This window comes from Mustela nivalis, assembly GCF_964662115.1.
Source record: "Mustela nivalis genome assembly, chromosome: 11".
In the NCBI taxonomy this organism is placed as follows: domain Eukaryota; kingdom Metazoa; phylum Chordata; class Mammalia; order Carnivora; family Mustelidae; genus Mustela; species Mustela nivalis.
Window position 1 is genome coordinate 5081802 of NC_139030.1, and position 19474 is coordinate 5101275.

Consider the following 19474-nt stretch of genomic DNA (forward strand, 5'->3'; position numbering starts at 1 on the left):
ATGTGATCAGGAAATATAACTCATGTGGGGGTGTTCCTCCATGTTCCAGCAGGCCTCACTCCAGAATTTGTCCCACTACGGGAGATGGTGTAGACAGTGTGTTGTCTTCCTCAGCCTGTGTGGTTGAGGATACACCTGAGTCTGTATAGATCCAGTCTCCTGAGCATTCATTCACTTGCTCATTCATTCATTCATTCACTCACTCCCCAGCCATCTCCCACACAGTCCCTGAGATTACAGAGAAGTATGGTTCCTACCCCTGATGCACTCACAGCCGAGCAGGCAAGAAAGGACCATAGGAGGGCCTATTGTGATTGTGTCTTCAAGGCTCTGGAGACAAAAGGAGCTAGCACCCTGGCTTCCCATGGGAGGAGGAGTCTCTGCTGAGCCTGTCAAGGTGATAGGCGTCTCTGGGAGCGGAAACAGGCAGGTGCCAGGCCACACAGGGAGAAACAAGTGGAAGAGGAGGAAGCCTGGGCAAGAGGAGGGGGTCGGCTGGAGAGGCCTGTGGGGGTTCAGGGCCTCGCTGGGGAGCCTGGAGCTCAGGGGAGAGGTTGAGGCTGAGGGGCACTGAAGGAAGCGATGAGGGCACGTGGGGGAATTTGTAGAGGAGGCAGGAGGAGGGCCTCTGGGCGGCCTGACCACCAATGTCAGGAGCGAAGGAAGAGGTTTTGAGGCAGGACTGCTGAGGAATTGAGAAACATCTCCCTATAAGAAAAGCCCCATTCAGAAGCCATTTATGGTCCACGAGGCCAGAGAGGGGCAAGGGAGTCAAGACAGCCTTCCTGGCCTGCTCTCAGGCTGGGGCTCCTAAGAGGGGCCCCTGTGAGCCTGTTGGCAGACAGGGCAGGCTGCTGCCAGCAGCATCCCAGGCCCAGCTCTGGCTGCGGAAGAGCAAATCACTGAGGAAGGGCCCTTCTCAGCATAATTAGGAAGGATAATTAACAAGCAAGGAAGCAGCCTTTCTAACAACCCTGAATATAGATGAGGACCCCGGCTGCGGCGGGAGGGCTGGGGAGATTCCCTGTCCCAGCCAGCCAAGGTCAACACACAGTGACAAAGAGGGACATTGAGTCTTGCTCAAGGAAACACTTTGTTCAAGTCTCAGGGTGGCAGAGGTCCTGGCCACCAGCCTGTCAGCCTCCAGCGCTTATCTCCTATCCTCGATGTGTCCTGCTCTGGGGGCCCCTGGGGGCTCAGTGGGTTAAAGCCTCCACTTTTAGCTCGGGTCATGATCCCAGGGTCCTGGGAACCCTGCATCGGGTTCTCTGCTCAGCAGGGAGCCTGCTTCCTCCTCTCTCTCTGCCTGCCTCTCTGCCTACTTGTGATCTCTGCCTGTCAAATAAACAGATAAAATCTAAAAAAAAAAAAAAGAAAGAAAAAAAAAAAAGAAAAAAAAAAAGAACTGCGATGTGTCCTGCTCTGTATGAATGTCTGGAGGCGACCAGGAAGGAGGTACAGCTCTTCCCCCAAGGAGATGATAAGTGCATGGTGGGCCAAGGTTCTTACACAGAAACCACCCTAGAGGCAAGGCCATGGGGTTCCTTCCTCTAGAAGCCTGATATGACACTGTCATTCTTACTTTGGTTGTCCTGGAGGATTCGTGGTTTCTATAGAGCAGAGTTGCGGAAGGGGCCGGGAGGATCCTCCTTCATTATGAGCTGGTGACTTCGTTTATGGCTTTAGGTCAGGGTCCTCACTGAAGGTTCAGGTGGGTGTATCTAGTTGCCCATCTTCTCTGGAGGTCAGTGGTCACCTCAAACTGTTTATGCCTCTAGGCTAGGCTTGTCAAACCCGTGGTGACATCTGCCACCTCCCCCAGGGGCAGACACTGCTAGGCACCCAGACAATACTCCTCTGTTTCTCCTCCCTAACCAAACTCAGGGTACCAACGAGCTCCACTAAAGTCACTCAGCCTTCCTTGCAGTTATGGGTGGCTGTATGATGCCGTCCTGGCCAATGGCATGAAGGACAGCATCCCTTCCCAAATAAAAAGTCGAAGCTTTTTCAACGGAAAGCTCCTTGCCTCCTTCCCTGTCTAGAAGGAAGGCTGGAGCTACAGCAGCTGTCTTAAGAGCCTGAGGCCACATGAGTAAGAACAGAGGACGACTCACTGAAGATGGCGGGATGGAAAGGTGGAGGGATAGCCTCCTAGAACTGTGTTCATTCCAACCCGCCTGTCTTTTCCTGACTTGGCATGTGAAACAAATAAGCCCATCACATCTGTGGGGGTTTCCATTACCTGAAGCATTCTTGATTACTTCAAGCTCCCAGGTCTGCCACCGAGTCCTCTGGCCTCCTAAAATGTTCATAATTGGTTTCTTCCTGCCCATCTTCCCTTCCTCCTGGCTCAGGTCCTGTCACCTCCTCCTGCACTTCAGCTGCAGTGTTCTGGTGGGTCTCACTGCCCTCTGGCATCTCCCCCCAGTCCATCTCTGGAGCGGACCATGGCTGCCAAGGCAATTTTCTGACTCATTCCTGAACACATAGCTCCTATGTTTTCCCACAGAAGCCCAAGTCCCTCAGCCAGACCCTTAAGGAGTTGGCCCCCAACCATCTCTCTACCCCATCTTCCTCTACTCCCTGCCTCAAATCTACTGTCTCGGTGACATAGGTGAGCCACCTGGCCTCTTCTCACTGTCCCACTTTTCTTTGCTGTGCTGTGGCCAAGTGCCCTCAGTGACAGGTCCTTTGCTCTCCTAGTGACACCCACTCCCCTTTAGAGCAGAGTGCCCAGCCCCGGGAAGTCAGCCACCTCCTCTGAGCTCGCCCCCATCAGTCCCTCTGTCTGTCCTGGCATTTGTCATGCTGCATGTAGTGGGCTGAGCTTAGCTGTTCCCTCCCCTGAGCTCCCCCTGCAGCAGGAACTCTCTGTGTTCCCTGGCTCCATCCAGGTCAGCATCCTGCCTCGGGTGCTCCACCATGCTCTTCTTGGACCCTGCCCTCTGGCCTCCACAGCTAATTGCAGAGCCTTGTTTGCTAGAAATTGGAGCAAAGGAGCACCAGTCCCATCACCCCAACCCAGCAAGCTGTTTTGTTTTTGCCTGTCTGGAAGTGTGGTTTTTAAATACTCAAAGGCAGATCGGGGCTTCACCTGGCTGCGTTTTGCCTGTTCTTTTTTTTTTTTTTTTCTTTTAAAGATTTTATTTATTTGACAGACAGAGATCACAAGTAGGCAGAGAGAGAGAGAGAGGAGGAAGCAGGCTCCCCGCCGAGCAGAGAGCCCGATGCAGGACCCTGAGATCATGACCCGAGCTGGAGGCAGGGGCTTAACCCACTGAGCCACCCAGGCCCCCTGCATTTTGCCTGTTTAATTTGACCTGAAGACTGAACCTTGTCAGCAGTCTGTGTGGGCTCTGCGTCTGTCACAGCCGACTTCCGTCTCAGCCTGGGTCCAGTCTTGGCTGAAGCCCAGCACCCAGGGTGGTGGCCTGATGGTGGACAGGAGAACAATGCTATGATGAGTTGTAAGACAGTCACTGAGATTTGGTGAGCCCCAAGGCACACCACCATAGACTCACACTTGCTCATAATCTCTTCTGAAATGTTGGTTTCCCCAGTGTGACATCCACCCCCCGCTCCACCGTTCTGTGAGCTGCAAACCTTTCTCTATTTTGTTCAAATGAATTTTTTTGAAAGACCATAGGCAAGATCTACATTTAAGATCTTTCAAAATAGTGTGCTGTATGTGTCCTTATTCGAACAAGACTGCAGTTGCTCAGCACATTCTAGAATTTCCTCTCCAAGTGTCTGCAGGCCGGTGGCAACATTGTTTGGGTGCATTCCATGCTGACAGATTATCACCTTCTGTCGGGGAATTCGATTTTTGTGTAATAGGAAGAAAGCAATTTCTATTAGAAAAGTTGCCCACAGTTTAAAGTTGGAAAGGATCAGGCCAGCAGGAAACAAAAACTCCTCTAACAGAGTCAAAAGGTCATTTGTTGGGCTGAAAAAACCAACAACCCCAAGATCATGTTTACTTCTGAAACATGATTTTTCTCTCTTTCCCACATGGCCTGGATAGCAGAAGCCAAAGAAGAGGGTTGTTCTTCATGATAAAGTAGTTTTGCCTCTGCCTGTGGGAGGTGACGGAGGTTGGTGTGAGGATGTTACCAGGGGCAGGATGGGGAGAGATGGAGTCTGGAAGAAGACAGGAACCCAAGGAGGGAGCAGTGAGCCAGGCAAGGAGCAAAGGTGAGTTGTATGTCTGGTAGCAAACACCTGGTGTTTGTAAGACACTAAAGACTAATATTCAATTTAAGTTGTTTCTAATTCTGTTCTGGGCTGAAAATCCCACCTTTAATCCTATACCTTTAGTGGTGTCATTGTTGCTTTGAGGAAACCAAGGAGCAGGGCTGAGTTGCAGGCAGGAACTAATGCAGGGCTGAGAGGGGGGCCACCGGGGACAGAAGTCTCCCTGGGAGCAGAGGACCCACAGAGCTGTGCATGGAAGGAAGGCCACTCCCCCACCACCCCCACAAGTCCTCTGCCCAAAGGAAGCCCTAGGAGATAGCTGGAAGGAAATAAGATTTTCAAAATATGTAGGGAAGGGACAGTGAGCTGCTTGACTCAGGAGCAGAGGAAGGGTTGATTCCTGCGGAACAAAGGCGCAGAGCACTGACAAGATGGATGTTCAGACTGTATGCAGGCACCCGCAAGCAGGCCTGGGGGTGCTTAAGAACTGGGATCTCACACTGGACGCATCTAGCCTTAATGGTGTGACCCAGCCTTGGGTCTCAGTTTGTGGTGATAACACTTCATTCACAGAGTGGTTGTAGGAATTAAGAAGTACTGCAGAATTATTTATTTATTTATTTATTTAAAAAGTTTATTTATTTGAGAAAGTGAGCATGATCGGGGGAGGGGGAGGGGCTGAGGGGGAGGGAGAAGCAGACACCCCACTGAGCATGGAGTGGGATTTAATCCCAGGACCCTGAGATCATGGTTTGAGCCAAAGTTAGCTGTTTAACTCACTGAGCCACCCAGGCACCCCAAAGTATTATAGAAAATTTTAAAAAAGTAAAACCAGGCATACATATTTACATATGTCTCATAGAAATAAAAATGCAACATATTTATTTAACTAATTAATGAGGAGCTGGTGAGCTGCTACAGGCATTCTACATGAGAACAGGATTTATGGAGATTTATAGTTTCTCCTGGACAATACTTATTTGCATCTCTGTCAGCCTGCATTAGCTCACTCTGTCTTTACAAAACAGCCTGACCCCAGACACTCAAAGGCATGCATCCCACAGAATCAGACAACCGCAGGGTCCACTAGGTCATGTTCAGATTTGTAGTGAAGAGATACACAGTAATTCTTTCTCTTATTTAAAGTCTTTCACATTTTTTTAAAAGACAGTCTTCACCCCACCCAGGGCCATAGTAATCTCCAAAAATTATTCTTGATCCCCAACCAATGGGTCTGATCAGGCTTGGCCTGATTATTATCATAGGTGCAGTAAGTAAATTAATGTTCATTAATTTACAGGCTCCTTGAGTTTGCTTTCAAATCTAGGGAGCCATGCAGCATCATCGAGCGATTGCAAAGGCCCTGGAATTAGCTTTTGTCGGGAAGTTTTCATAAGGGCCCTCAGCCTGGATTTTTAAAAGTTTCTGTTTTTCGCTAGGAAACGGAGCCTACAAACTGTCCACACCAGGTGACTGGATGATTTCCTCTCTTACCAAAGTTCCTAAGCCAGGGGAATGGTCCTGCCCTGCAGGAAGCCACCTTATTTCCCACCTGTGAGGCCAGCACCCGGTACACTCTCTGGGGAGGACTTGGCAGCACTGATTCTGTACATAAAGTGACTCATCACACCTGGTTAAATGAGAATTATCCCCAGGTATGGCATCCCAAATGCACAATCCAATTATATTTCAGTAAAAAGGAGGACAGTTTCTCCTGTCATTGAATCTATGACGATAACTACACTTCCACGAAAAGCTGAAAGAATGAAGTAATTCTGAATTCTGGCCGGTCAGTGGGAATCAGATGAAAATATTTCTTCTCGTGCTCAGCTATGAGCTGTTTAACAGCTAAAACCAGTGCCAGTTTTCCACTGCAGGTTCTAATACTCAGTAAGCAGGTCATTGGACCTGTACAAGATGTTTAGTGCAGTGCCACTTGTAAACAAACAACGGCAAAAACCGAAATGTCCACCAACAGGAGATGGATGGACTCTCGTCACTCGAAGGGAAAGTGAAGGGCAAGAACTACACGTATCAATCTGGGCAAATTTCAGAAACAATGTTCACCACCTTCTTCCCAGAAGAGAAAACTGCAGGGGGAGAGTTACAACATGCTTCCAATTTTATGAAGATCAAAAGCTTGAAAACTATGCCATCTATTACTAAGGGATTTCTATCTATAACAAAGTATTCAAAAATGCATGGGGATAATAAATATTAAATTCAGAAGAATAGCTACTTCTGTGGAAGGAGGTATATGGGAGAAAAGGCACCCAGAGACTTTAGTAATTGCTGGGGAAAAAAAATCTTTCTTTTCAATATACAAAAGCAAAGTCTATAAAATTGCAGGCTAAGAAGGAAGAGAAAGGGCATCCTCACGGATCTGTAAATGAAAGATAACTAAAGCAATATCAAAAACGTTTCAAAAAACAATCACAGTAAAATGATCTCATTCAATCTGAATTAATTCTCATTTGTCATTGGCTTTCAGAAAGCTTCTGCTCTGAACTGTGTCCCACAGATCCTGATTCGTCTGTTGGTGTGGCCTAAATGCCTAAAGGTCCAGGTGAGGTCAGCTAAGCAGGCTGTCCCCAGAGGTAACTCACTCGAGTGTTGGTGTTTGGAGCCACTGGTAGAGTTTCTTCCTGAGGCGCTCAGGCTGCCCTTCTGTGGGCACATACACCGTGCCTGGCCTGCAGTTCACGGCAGAGCTTCCAGACAAACAGAGTTAAATAAGAACAACCTGTGACAGAACTGTGGCTATTTTTTTTTTTTTTTTTTTTTTACAGCAGCCAGTAATACAAAGACAGAAGAGAGTAAAATACTCTACTCCGCTGGGAGGGCACTGACAAGCCTTTGAGGCCTTCATGTAAAGCATACAGTATCTGTAATAGTCACGCTGATGACATTCACGGAGACAAACTTAACCTAGGGAAGGCTGAGGGTCTCTTCTGATGTGACAACGCTTCCAATGCAGTGCTGATAAAGGAAGATGGAACCCCGTAAACAAACATAATGACTTAGCACCTCTTGTCCTCATTTTATAAGGTGAAGGAACAAATCTTTGTGAGTTTCCACAGGCTTTTTGGGAAGTTGCAAAGAAAGTTTTAGCTGAAGATATCTGAAAGTTTTGTTTTTAAACTGTTTCTGTATTCAGGATCTGTTCCTAAGAAGAAATCAAAAGAGTTGTCAGAGAATATTTGGGTGCTTGATTAAGAAGGTATCATGGGTCCCCAGAAGTAATCCTTGGTCACCTACTTAGTACTAAAGGAAATTGTAGGTTGCAAGATTGGATCAGTATTTGTAAATCAATCGATGTGATACATCACATTAATAAAGAAAAGGATAAGGACCAAATGATCCTCTCAATAGATGCAGCAAGAGCATCTGACAAAGTACCGCACTCATTCATGATAAAAGCCCTCAATAAAGTAAGTCTGGAGGGAACATACCTCAACACGACAAACACCATATATGAGAAACCCACAGGAGACCTCATCCTCAGTGGGGAAAAACTGAGAGCTTTTCCCCTAAGATCAGGAACAAAGGAGGATGTCCACTCTCACCACTTCATTCAGCACAGTACTGGAAATCCCAACCACAGCAATCAGATGACAAAAAGAAATAGAAGGCATTCCAATCAGCAAGGAAGAAGTCAAATTTTCATTATTTGCAAATGACATGGTACTATCTGTAGAAAACCTGAAAAAGACACTACCAAAAAATGGCTAGAACTGACACATGAACTCAGTAAAGTTGCAGGATACAAAATCAATGTGCAGGAATCTGTTGCATTTATATACACCAATAATGAAGCAGCAGAAAGAGAAATTAAGAAAATAATTCCATTTACAGTCACACCAAAATAAATAAGATACTAAGGAATAAATCTAACCAAAGAGGTGAAAGATTTGTACTCTGAAAACTATAAAATGTTGATGAAAGAAATCAAAAATGGCACAAAGAAATAGGAAGACATTCTGTGCTCATGGATTGGACGACAAGTATCATTACAATATCTATACTACCCAAAGCAATCTTTGTAAACATATAATGTATTTTTAGCCCTCAAAGCAAACCTTGTTGGCAAAAAAATGGTCAATAGCATTTTTCACGAATCTAGAACAATCCTAAAATTTTGTGTAGAACCACAAAAGACTCTGAGTAGCCAAAGCAATCTTGAAAAAGAAAAGCAAAGCTAGAGGCATCACGATTCCAGACTTCAAACCACATACATCATGATTCCAGACTTCAAAGCTGTAATCATCAAAACAATGTGGTACTGGCACAAAAACAGACACAGAGATCAATAGAACAAAATGGAAAACCCAGAAATGGATGCACAATTATACAGTCAAATAATCTTCAACAAAGCAGGAAAGACTATCCAATAGAAAAAAGTACAGTCTCTTAAATAAACAGTGCTGGGAAATTGGACAGCCACATGCAGAAGAATGAAACTGGATCATTCTCTTACATCATACACAAAGATAAACTCAAAATGGATGCAAGACCTAAGTGTGAGGCAGGACTCCATCAAAATCCTAGAGGAGAACACAGGCAGCAACCTCTTTGATCTCAAATGCAGCAACTTCTTGTTAAGACATGTCTTTAAATGCAAGGGAAACAAAAGCAAAAATGAACTATTAGGACTTCACCAAGATAAAAAGCTTCTGCACAGTGAAGGAAACCGTCAAGAGAACTAAAAGGCAGTCTATGGGATAGGAGAAGATTTTTTTTTTTTTAAAGATTTTATTTATTAATTTGACAGAGAGAAATCACAAGTAGACAGAGAGGCAGCCAGAGAGAGAGAGAGAGGGAAGCAGGCTCCCTGCTGAGCAGAGAGCCCGATGCGGGACTCGATCCCAGGACCCTGAGATCATGACCTGAGCCGAAGGCAGCGGCTTAACCCACTGAGCCACCCAGGCACCCTAGGAGAAGATATTTGCAAATGACGTATCTGACAAAGAGTTAAGATCCAAAATATATAAAAAACTTATCAAACTCCACACCCCAAAAACAAATAATCCACTTAAAAATGGACAGAAGACATGAATAGACATTTATCTAAAGAAGACCTAGAGATGGCCAACAGACACATGAAAAGATGCTCATCATCTTATCATCAGAGAAATACAAATCGAAACTACCATGAGATATCACCTCACACTTGTCAGAATGGCTAAAATAAAAAACACAAGAAACAATAAGTACTGGTGAGGTTGTGGAATAAAAGGAACATTTGTGCACTATTGGTGGGAATGCAAACTGGTACAGCTACTCGGAAAAACGGTATGGAGTTTCTGCAAAAAGTTAAAAATAGACCTACCTTATGACCTGGCAATCATACTACTGAGTATTTACCCAAATAGAAGAGTTTAATTCAAAGGCATACATGCACCCCGTGTTTATAGCAGCATTATTTACAATAGCCACAATATGGAAGCAGCCCAAGTGTCCATCAGCTGAAGAATGGATGAAGAAGTGGTACATATGTGCAATAGAATACACTCAGCCATAAAAATAAGAATGAGATCATTACCATTTGCAAGGACATGGATGAAGCCAGAGAGTGTATCACTAGGCAAAATAAATCAGTCAGATGAAGACAAATACAATATGATTTCACTCATATGTGGAATTTAAGAAACAAAACAAGCAGACAGAAAAAATAAAAGAGAGAGACCACCAAGAAACAGACTCTTAACTATAGAAAGCACACTGTTGGGGGCACCTGGGTGGCTCAGTCAGTTAAGCATCTTCCTTCAACTCAGGTCATGGTCCTGGGGTCCTGGGATAGAGACCCGTGTTGGGCTCCCTGAGCAACAGGGTACCTGCTTTTCCCTCTCCTTCTGCCCTTCCCCTCCACTTGAGCTCTTGCTTTCTAATAAATAAATAAAATCTTAAAAAAAAAAAAGAAAGAAAACACACTGATGATTACTAGAGAGGAGGTGGATGGGTGGGGGATGGGTGAAATAGGTGATGGTTCACTCATATGTGGAATTTAAGAAACAAAACAAGCAGACAGAAAAAATAAAAGAGAGAGACCACCAAGAAACAGACTCTTAACTATAGAAAGCACACTGTTGGGGGCACCTGGGTGGCTCAGTCAGTTAAGCATCTTCCTTCAACTCAGGTCATGGTCCTGGGGTCCTGGGATAGAGCCCCGTGTTGGGCTCCCTGAGCAACAGGGTACCTGCTTTTCCCTCTCCTTCTGCCCTTCCCCTCCACTTGAGCTCTTGCTTTCTAATAAATAAATAAAATCTTAAAAAAAAAAAAAGAAAGAAAACACACTGATGATTACTAGAGAGGAGGTGGATGGGTGGGGGATGGGTGAAATAGGTGATGGGGATTAAGGGGGCACTTGCTGTGATGTCCACTGGGTGCAAGTGTTGAGTCACTATATTGAGTCACTATATTGAGTCACACCTGAAACTCCTATAACACTGTATGTTTACTAACTGGAATTAAAATAAAAACTTAAATAATAAAAAGAGAAAAAGGAAAATTGTAAAGCGAACATAGAAGGCGATATAATTTTGAAGATCAGCATCTCTCTTACAAGTGAGGTGTTGTGTGTATTTTGTTTTTTTAATAATCAGGGATGTAATAAAGTCAACAGAAAGCACAGCAATTTTTATGGTAGGACACAAACTATCTACTATGGGGGCAAATTGCGTGAAAGTGAAGAATAGCTTCTGCATAGTAGACAAAGGCACTTATCCATGAACCAAGGCAACAAACCCATCAACAACGAATGAGTTTTGCCAAATCTTTAACATATTTCATGGATTCATTTCAGACGACGCAGGTATTATAAACCCAGACAAATAAAACGTACTTTTTTAGTTTGTCCTTCGCTGTTCTCTCTTACATTTAGGGAAGGAAACTGCCCTTTACTCCCTCACAGATCAAAAGCACATACACAGTTGTATTTCTTTGATACTATTGCTTTGTGTATAGCATCAACTACCCTTATTAAAGACAACTGTTATCTGAAGTAGCCAACTTCTGTTATACAGAAAAAATCTGGGAGGTGGGTGGAAAATTGAGGTCCATCTCCGGCCAGCTTGTGTGCAGGTGAGCAGTGTGCGTGAGTACACACACACATATTTTGGCAGTCACGTGCATCCATTTTACCTCCTCTTAAAGTGGCAAACATGAATACGTTTATCAACATGACCTAAATACATGGTATTTCAGTAGCATATAAAAATAAGAGTAAACTAACATAAAGTAGTGCTTAGCAATTATATTGTAGTGTCATATCTTAGAAATTACCTAGGTAGCCAATGATTATCCACCAATTAGGTCCATTCAACCTCAGCTTAGGGTTTTAAGTTATCTGGAGTTATTGGCAATTTACTCAGTTGCATGCACTACAAAACAGATGCTAAGTTTGTCTGAATAACCATTCAATTTAGAAAAACATTAATTTATGGTTTTCATTGTACCATGTAAGAGTAAGGCTAGCTTTTTGATCTTTTATCAGTAACTATCTGGGAAGTTCAAATGGACTATTTTCTTCATGATAAAGCAAACCAAAAAAAATGTGTACTTGCATTATACTTGACAATGACAATGACAATGAGAAAGAGATAGAGAGATAGAGAGAGAGAGGGCACAAGCAAGTGGTGCGGCAGGCTGGCAGAGGGAGAGGGAGAAGTGGACAACTCACCGAGCAAGGAGCCCAATGCATGACTCGATCCCAGGACCCCAGGATTATGACCTGAACTGAAGACAGTCCCTTAACCAACTGAGCCACCCAGGTTCCTCTGTATATGGATTTAGAAAACATTTTTTAAGTTAGCAGATTTTTATGATGGATATTTTTTCAAAGCCTAACACTTGAAAGTATTATAGGTTAGGAATATTAGATTTAATAAGTGCTGATTTTTTTCTATAAATGAATCAGAATAGAGCTCCTTTGATTTAAGAGACATAGTAATCTAATGTATTATACACTCATACACCAAGAGGTCAAGGCCTTTCTCACAGTAGGCTCATAGACACAGGGATGGACAGATACGTTGAGAGATTTTGATTTCAGTTCCACAGTTTTAGCCACAGGCCAAAAATAAACAAAGACTTTGACCAATCCTAGATCTCAAAGAGATATTCTTCCCAGGGGGCACTAAATTCTTAATGGACTGACCCTCAAATAGACAAACAAAGACCAACAAGCTGTATTTTCTGTTGTTTCTCATGCAAAAGGAGATAGATCTCTATCATCTGTCTACAGAGATCACCAAATGATCAAACTGCAAAAACAAATTTTCAACCACCATAGCCAAGATGGAGAATAACTTAGCAGTCATGCAAGAACCAGAACTAAAAACACAAACATAAATTCAGTTAAGATTAAAACAGAACCAGAGAGGGATGCCTGGGTGGCTCAGTGGGTTAGGCCTCTGCCTTCGGCTCAGGTCATGATCCCAGGGTCCTGGGATTGAGCCCCACATCGGGCTCTCTGCTCAGCAGGATCCTGCTTCCTCCTCTCTCTGACTGCCTTTCTGCCTACTTGTAAACTTTGTCAGTCAAATAAATAAATAAAATCTTAAACAAAAAACAAAAATAACAGAACCAGAGAAGCAGAGGATGAATGAGCAAAGCCAAAGTTCTGTTGCTGATTGGGACTCACTCTGGGGGTCTTGAAGGGCTATGTCAGAGCTCAGTAGCCCAGGAAATGTCCTCTCCAGCATGTTGTTTACCTGGCTCTGTCCAGTGAGTCCACTGGGTATCTCATAGCACCTGTGAAACTACTATAGGATAATATTCAAAGAGGTGAAATTATGACTCTCATACATATATAAATACATGGAAGATTTTATTTAACTACTAGTGAACAAGGGAGCCAGTTCAAATGACAATTGGGTTTATAGAGATTATATTCTCCACTGGATTCAATTCATTTGCATTGCTATGGACAAAAAAGTCTTCATAACCATCAACCCTCCAAAAGTTAATTTCTCTATAGGCTTGCTAAACAGCCCAACTACAAACAACCAAAGGCACACATCCTCATCGAATCAGACAGTTCCTGGAGGGTTTGCTAGCCAGCATTCCATTGAAAGGATACCTGTAATCGCTTTCCCTTCTGGTATGTTTCCTGGTAGAAGGATGCAGAAGTGTACCTGTCACAGAGGGGAGGCCAACTGCTGGTCAAGTCCAGTGGCTGTGAGTCATTGGGTGTTCCACAATGTCTTCAGGCAGGAAGGAGGTATACTCCTGGGTATTGTCCAGACTTGGCTCATGCCCTGGCTTCTCTGAGTTACCTTCCTTTCTTCCTGGGAAAGAGAAGTAAGTGTTGGGAGGGTGGGGTTAAGAAGGGGGCTGAGTTGGGAGGGGGTCACCAGCTAGGGACATGGGCTTGCTGGGTTCCTTCAGGAAGGTAAAGTGGCCCCCTATTCCCTCCATTTTTCTGGAAAGTTGAACAGACTGTTCACAAATAAAAATTTATTTTGAATGTACTAAAGTTGATACAGAATTGAACATTATACTAATTTAAAAGTAAATATACTATTTTTCTTCCAGAAGTGACTTAAAACCTTTTTAATGACCAAATGGCACAGACAGTGACAATTAAGTCCCTGTGCTGACAGATGAGAATGGATGTAGGTTAGGGACCCATTAGATCCTTTTGGCTAACCCAGCTCTTTCATGGAAATTTCAACTTGCTGATAGAAGAATCAGAAAATGTTCCAAAGGAATATAGCTTCAATTAATATTTTGTGCATATACTTTGAGGTTTTTCTATTTATCTGTATTTCACTACATCTCTACTTTCAAATATGGATTAATACTATCTGTTATTTTGCAATTAAAATGAAATATGGAGAATATCAACTACATGTGTATCTGTAACACCCTTCATATGTCTAGTAACGGTCTATAGGTAGTGTTAGGTTTCTCCACCATAAAATTACTCTTTTCCCTTTTTTTTTGTGGTCTCTGGAAGGAAGTTACTATGAACATCCTTCCACTTAAGAGGTGGGGAATTATGGGGTGCCTGGGTGGCTAGTTAGTTAAGTGACAGTCTCTTGTTCAGCTCACATGATGATCTCAGGGTCATGGGATTGCACCATGTGAAGGATTTTGGACTCAGCTTGGAGTCTACTTGAGATAGTTTCCTCTGTTTTTCCCCCCTGCTCCTCCCCTCATTTCTCTCCTTCCATCTTGCATGCTCCCTCTCCCTCTCAAATAAATAAATAAATAAATAAATAAATCTTAAGAAAGAAAGAGTTGGGGAATTATGCTCTACCTCCTTGAGTGGGGAGTACTACACAGGAATTAGAATTTGGGATTCATGGGAGATTTTCCTGTTCTTCCCATTAATTTAATTACTTATGCACTCATTTATATCAGAATGGACTCATGGATATTGATTTTATACTTTGGGTTACTACCCAATGCTACTTTATTTTGTTGGATGGGGTTTTTTGTTTTTCCTTCTTCACTTTGCTCCAGACTCATCTTGAATATTTCTTGCCCCAGTTAAAGAAACAGCCATTTCTCTGTGCCCGGGGCACACATTTTTGAGGGTCTTTAATACATGTTGCCCAATTATCTGCTAGAAGGTTTACGCAATTTATAATCTACCCAGGAACTTGTTTGTTTCTCATCACACGGCGATGACTTAAAACAATATTGAAAAATAGTATTTCATCACTTTTAATTTATTTCCTTTGATAATTAGTGACTTTCTCTAATTTTTGTAAGTTTACTAGCCATTTATAATTAGGTAAATTGCTTTTTCATTATCCTTAACTATCTTTTTATTAGAGAGCTCACTTTTAACATGTTATAACAACTGTTTATCTAGAACGTATATTGACTTTTTGACTATCATATAAATTGCAAATATTTGTCCCAGTTTCTTACTTGGTTTTTGAATTTATTGAATGTCTTTAACTTACACAGATAATAGACATTTGCTTAGAAATTTTAGACATACACAAAAGTAAGGAGGACAATATAATGAAGAATTCTTATGTCCCCCATACATCAATTTCAATAATTGTCCCTATTTTGCCATCTATATTTGAGCTACCACTTCTCTCACATCATTTTTAAAAATTGGAATTGTTTAAAACAAATTCCAGACAGCATGTAATTTTACCTCTCAATACTACAGTATGCATCTCTGACTAACAAGAACATTTAAAAAACCCATCTGATAGGTATTATCACACCTATCAAATTAAATAAACCATAGTTCCTTGATTTCATGTAGTACATAGCTAAGGGTCATATTCTCCAAAATTATCTTTTAGAGTTGATTTGTCTGAATCAGGATCCAAAGAAGACCCACATATCACTTTGGGATATATCTTAAATATTCTTTGTTCTTTTCACTTAATTTGTTATTATTATCATTACTGAAAATGTTATTGATTTGTCAGAAAAACTAGCTCATTGGATTTCTAGACTCTCTTGTACCCTAGATTTGGCTGATTGTTGCATAGAGGGCCTCTTTAACTTCTGTCTCCTGTATTTCTTATAAAGAGGTGGTTGCATCCAGAGACTTTATTAAGTTAGGGCTCCTTTTTAAGGCAAAAACCCTTCATACAGATGGTGCTGTGGCTTTTATTGCATCTCACTGTGGTTGTGTGCTGGGAGGCTCATCATATCTGTTGTCCTTTTTGTAATGATAAGATTGGTCATAGGTTCAAGTGGGGTCAACCTGTTCCTTCTGTTATAAAGTTCTCCATCAAAGTTTCACCTAATAAATTCATTAGTTTCCCTGGAATATAGTTCATAAGAGAAAAGTGGATGTTTGATTTTGTCCCTTTATCAATTTATCAATTTTCAGAGTAATTATTGATGTCCTAACAATTTGCTATGATGATTGAAGAGTTTTTATTTTTATTTTTTAAAAAGATCTTATTTATTTATTTGAGAGAGAGATTGAGTGAGAGAGAGTGCACATGCTGGGGGCAATGGTGGACAGGCAGAGGGAGAAGCAGACTCTCCGCTGAGCAGGGAACCCAATGTGGAACTCCATCTCAGGACTCTGGGATCATGACCTGAGCCAAAGGCAGATGCTTAATGGACTGAGACACTCAGTCTCCCTGACTGAAGAGTTTTTAAAAATGTTTTATAGACTCATGAACTTTTATATATTTGTTGTGTTTCATTTCATGACAATCACTTTACTTGTGGTCAAATGGTCCCATCTTAAGCCAGTGTAGCATTTTAAAATTGACTACTGTATCTCTTCTTTCTTTTCAGATTATAACACTTGGCTCTGTTGGTTAAGTGTCTGACTTTTGATCTCAGCTCAGGTCTTGCTTTCTCTAGGGTTGTGAGTTCAAGTTCCACCTTGGGCTCCATGCTGGTTGTGGAGGCTACTTAAAATAAAAAAGACCTAAATGAATGAAGAGATAAACTATGTTCATGGATTAGAAGACTCAGTAGTGTTAAATGTGTCATTTTCTTCAAATATATTTATAGATTTAATGAAATTTTAATTAAAATACCAATAAACTTCTTGGGAGAACTGGTTGGGTTCACTTAAAAATTTATATGGGAATGCAAAGGCCAAACAAAGATACTATTTAAAAAGAACAGTGTAGGAAGACTTCAGCTTCCAGATACCAAGACCTATTGTAAAGCTGTTGTAATTGAGGCAACATATTATTGGTGCAAGAATAGACATATAGACCATTGACCCAAATATACAGACCCATACATTCATAGACCTTTGATTTATGATAATATGAATTATTAATGTCTCAATAAAGTGACAAGTAGAAATCAATGAGAAAAAAAGTAAAATGGAATCTCTACCTTGCACAATACTTAATCTTTTCTAGATGTCTTAAATACCTAAATATGGAGAGTAAAGCATACAAAAATTCTTAGAAACTAAAATAGAATATCTTCATGACCTTGAGATAGTGAAAGATTATGTTTTTTAGGTTTAAAGATTTTATTTATTTATTTGACAGAGAGAGAGAGAGATCACAAGTAGGCAGAGAAGCAGGCAGACAGAGAGAGAGGAAGGGAAGCAGGCTCCCCGCTGAGCAGAGAGCCCAATGCGGGGCTCTATCCCAGGAACCTGAGATCATGACCTGAGCTGAAGGCAGAGGCTCAACCCACTGAGCCACCCAGGTGCCCATTCTTTTTCTTTTCTTTTCTTTTTTTTTTTTTGAGATTTTATTTATTTATTTGTAAGAGGGAGAGAGAGAGAAAGAGAGTGAGCAGAGTAATAGGGAGGGGCAGAGGAAGGAGAAGGAGGTTGAGCGGGGAGCCCCATGAGGGGCTGGATCCCAGGACTCTGGGATCATGGCCTGAGCTGAAGGTAGACACTTAACCAATTGAGCCGCCCAAGCACCCCTGAAAGATTTCTTAAACAAGAAAGAAGCATTAATGCTAGAGGGGAAACATAAGATAAACTGTGCTATTTTCAACATAGTAGGTGGAAAACCTCAGGCTGCTGGCATCTGTAAATTCTGGTTTCAGTTTGTGATTGGACAAGAAGACATACTGGAAGTCAGAGCTTTCAGAAACATTAATGTCATTTTGACAGTATACTTTATATCTGCTACATCTGTAATTAAAAAATTATTTCTATTTTCTCTTTAATAAAAATCTTTTCCTATCATCATATTTTTGATGATTCTATTTTGTCTCATTTTGTTGACTTAGAAGCCCACTTTGTCTACCTATCTATCTTAGATTGTGAATGCCATTTTAAAATTTGTATTAACTATTTTATTTTATTTTTTATTGGTCTGGCACTGTTGGAAATGAAAAAAAAAAAAGAAAAGAAAAAGAAAAAGTAACTGATCTGTCATCACAGATAATTTGAAAACACTGAAATAAATAACATAAAAATCAAGAAATCAAGAAATTCCACTAATGAAAAGAACCTCATAAATGGAAAACTTTTTTTACAATACATTAGGTGCCAAGACGCTGTAACAATCAATTCAAAAAATCAAGAAAGTTGGGCAGAAAACCGTGAACACACGCTGCATGAGGATTTCTAATGCCGGATCAAAACGTGAGAACTGGCCAGCCTTTCGGTCTTCCTGAACATGAACGCTAAAACCACCAGGAAGGCAGTCAGCAGATAGCAAAAGTTGAAAAGTCCCCCAAAGGTGTCAGGGAGGAGGCACGATGTCCCGTGTCCTCCGAAAACCCGGCGGATGGGACAGTGAGGCTGTCAAGCTTTCCTGAGAGCTCTGCAGCTTCCCCTCCATATAAATATCCACACCCCAGAAGCGGCAGCTGAATGCAAGCCCTGGCTGCCAACACAAATGCTCTCATAAGACCCAAAAGACCCCAGATGATGAGGCGGGTCACGCCTAGCAGCATCACTTATGGCTGCGTAGTAAAAACAAGCAATGCTCACCTTCCTCAGGTTGGATGGATAAAGGTAGGTGCTCTTACGCTGTGGAAGAGTAAAGAATGGGGAAGACCACCAACCACAGCCTCAGGCACTTCCGGGCATAGGTCGCAGGGGGAGGGCACCTGGTTGCCTGGGGCTCCCCGGGCACACGCAGGGTGGTACAAGGAGACTCCCCCAGAAATTCAGTAAACGTCCTGAATGGGGGAGTCCTTCCAGCCACTAGGCCAGCTTCCCCATAGTATCCAGACATCCTGGGGGACAAGGAGGATTCCCCCAAGGGGTTTTGGGTGGGAGGAGCCCTGCCAGGTCAAGGAATGACACTGACTCTGGTATGTATCCCAAGCAGAAGGCTCCTGAACCTAGGCTAGGGCTGGAGAGAGTGGGTTTTGCTACTGGGGAGCTGGCCCTGGGGTGGAAGGAGGGGTAGGACAGGGGTGCTGCAGACACCTGGGGCCCTGGGGAACAGAGGTCAGCAGAGACAGGGACTCAGACAATGTGTGTGCACACACAGGCTCTGGGTCACTGGCCTGGCTGCCATGATGGCCCCTGCTTTTAAGAGCATTTGGTCCTGAGGTTCTTTTTTAAAAAAGATTTTATTTATTTATTTGAGAGAGAGAGAGAGAGAGAGAGATTGAGCATGGGGTGGGAGGGGCAAAGGGAGAGGGAGAAGTAAACTCCCCACTGAGTGGAGCTGCATGCAGGCTCTATCTGAGGACCCTGGGATCATGACCGGAGCAGAAGGCAGCTGCTTAACCAACTGAGCCACCCAGGCCCGCCCTCCACCCCTGCCCGCCAGGTCTTCCACTTCTTGTACCAAACCTGCTCTTGGTGTTCCTGCAGGTTGAGTCTAGTGCCCAGGATCCCTTCAGCCCTTACTACAGCTCCTCCTGGGTATCAGGAGCTCTTTTGTTAATGGTTTCTCCG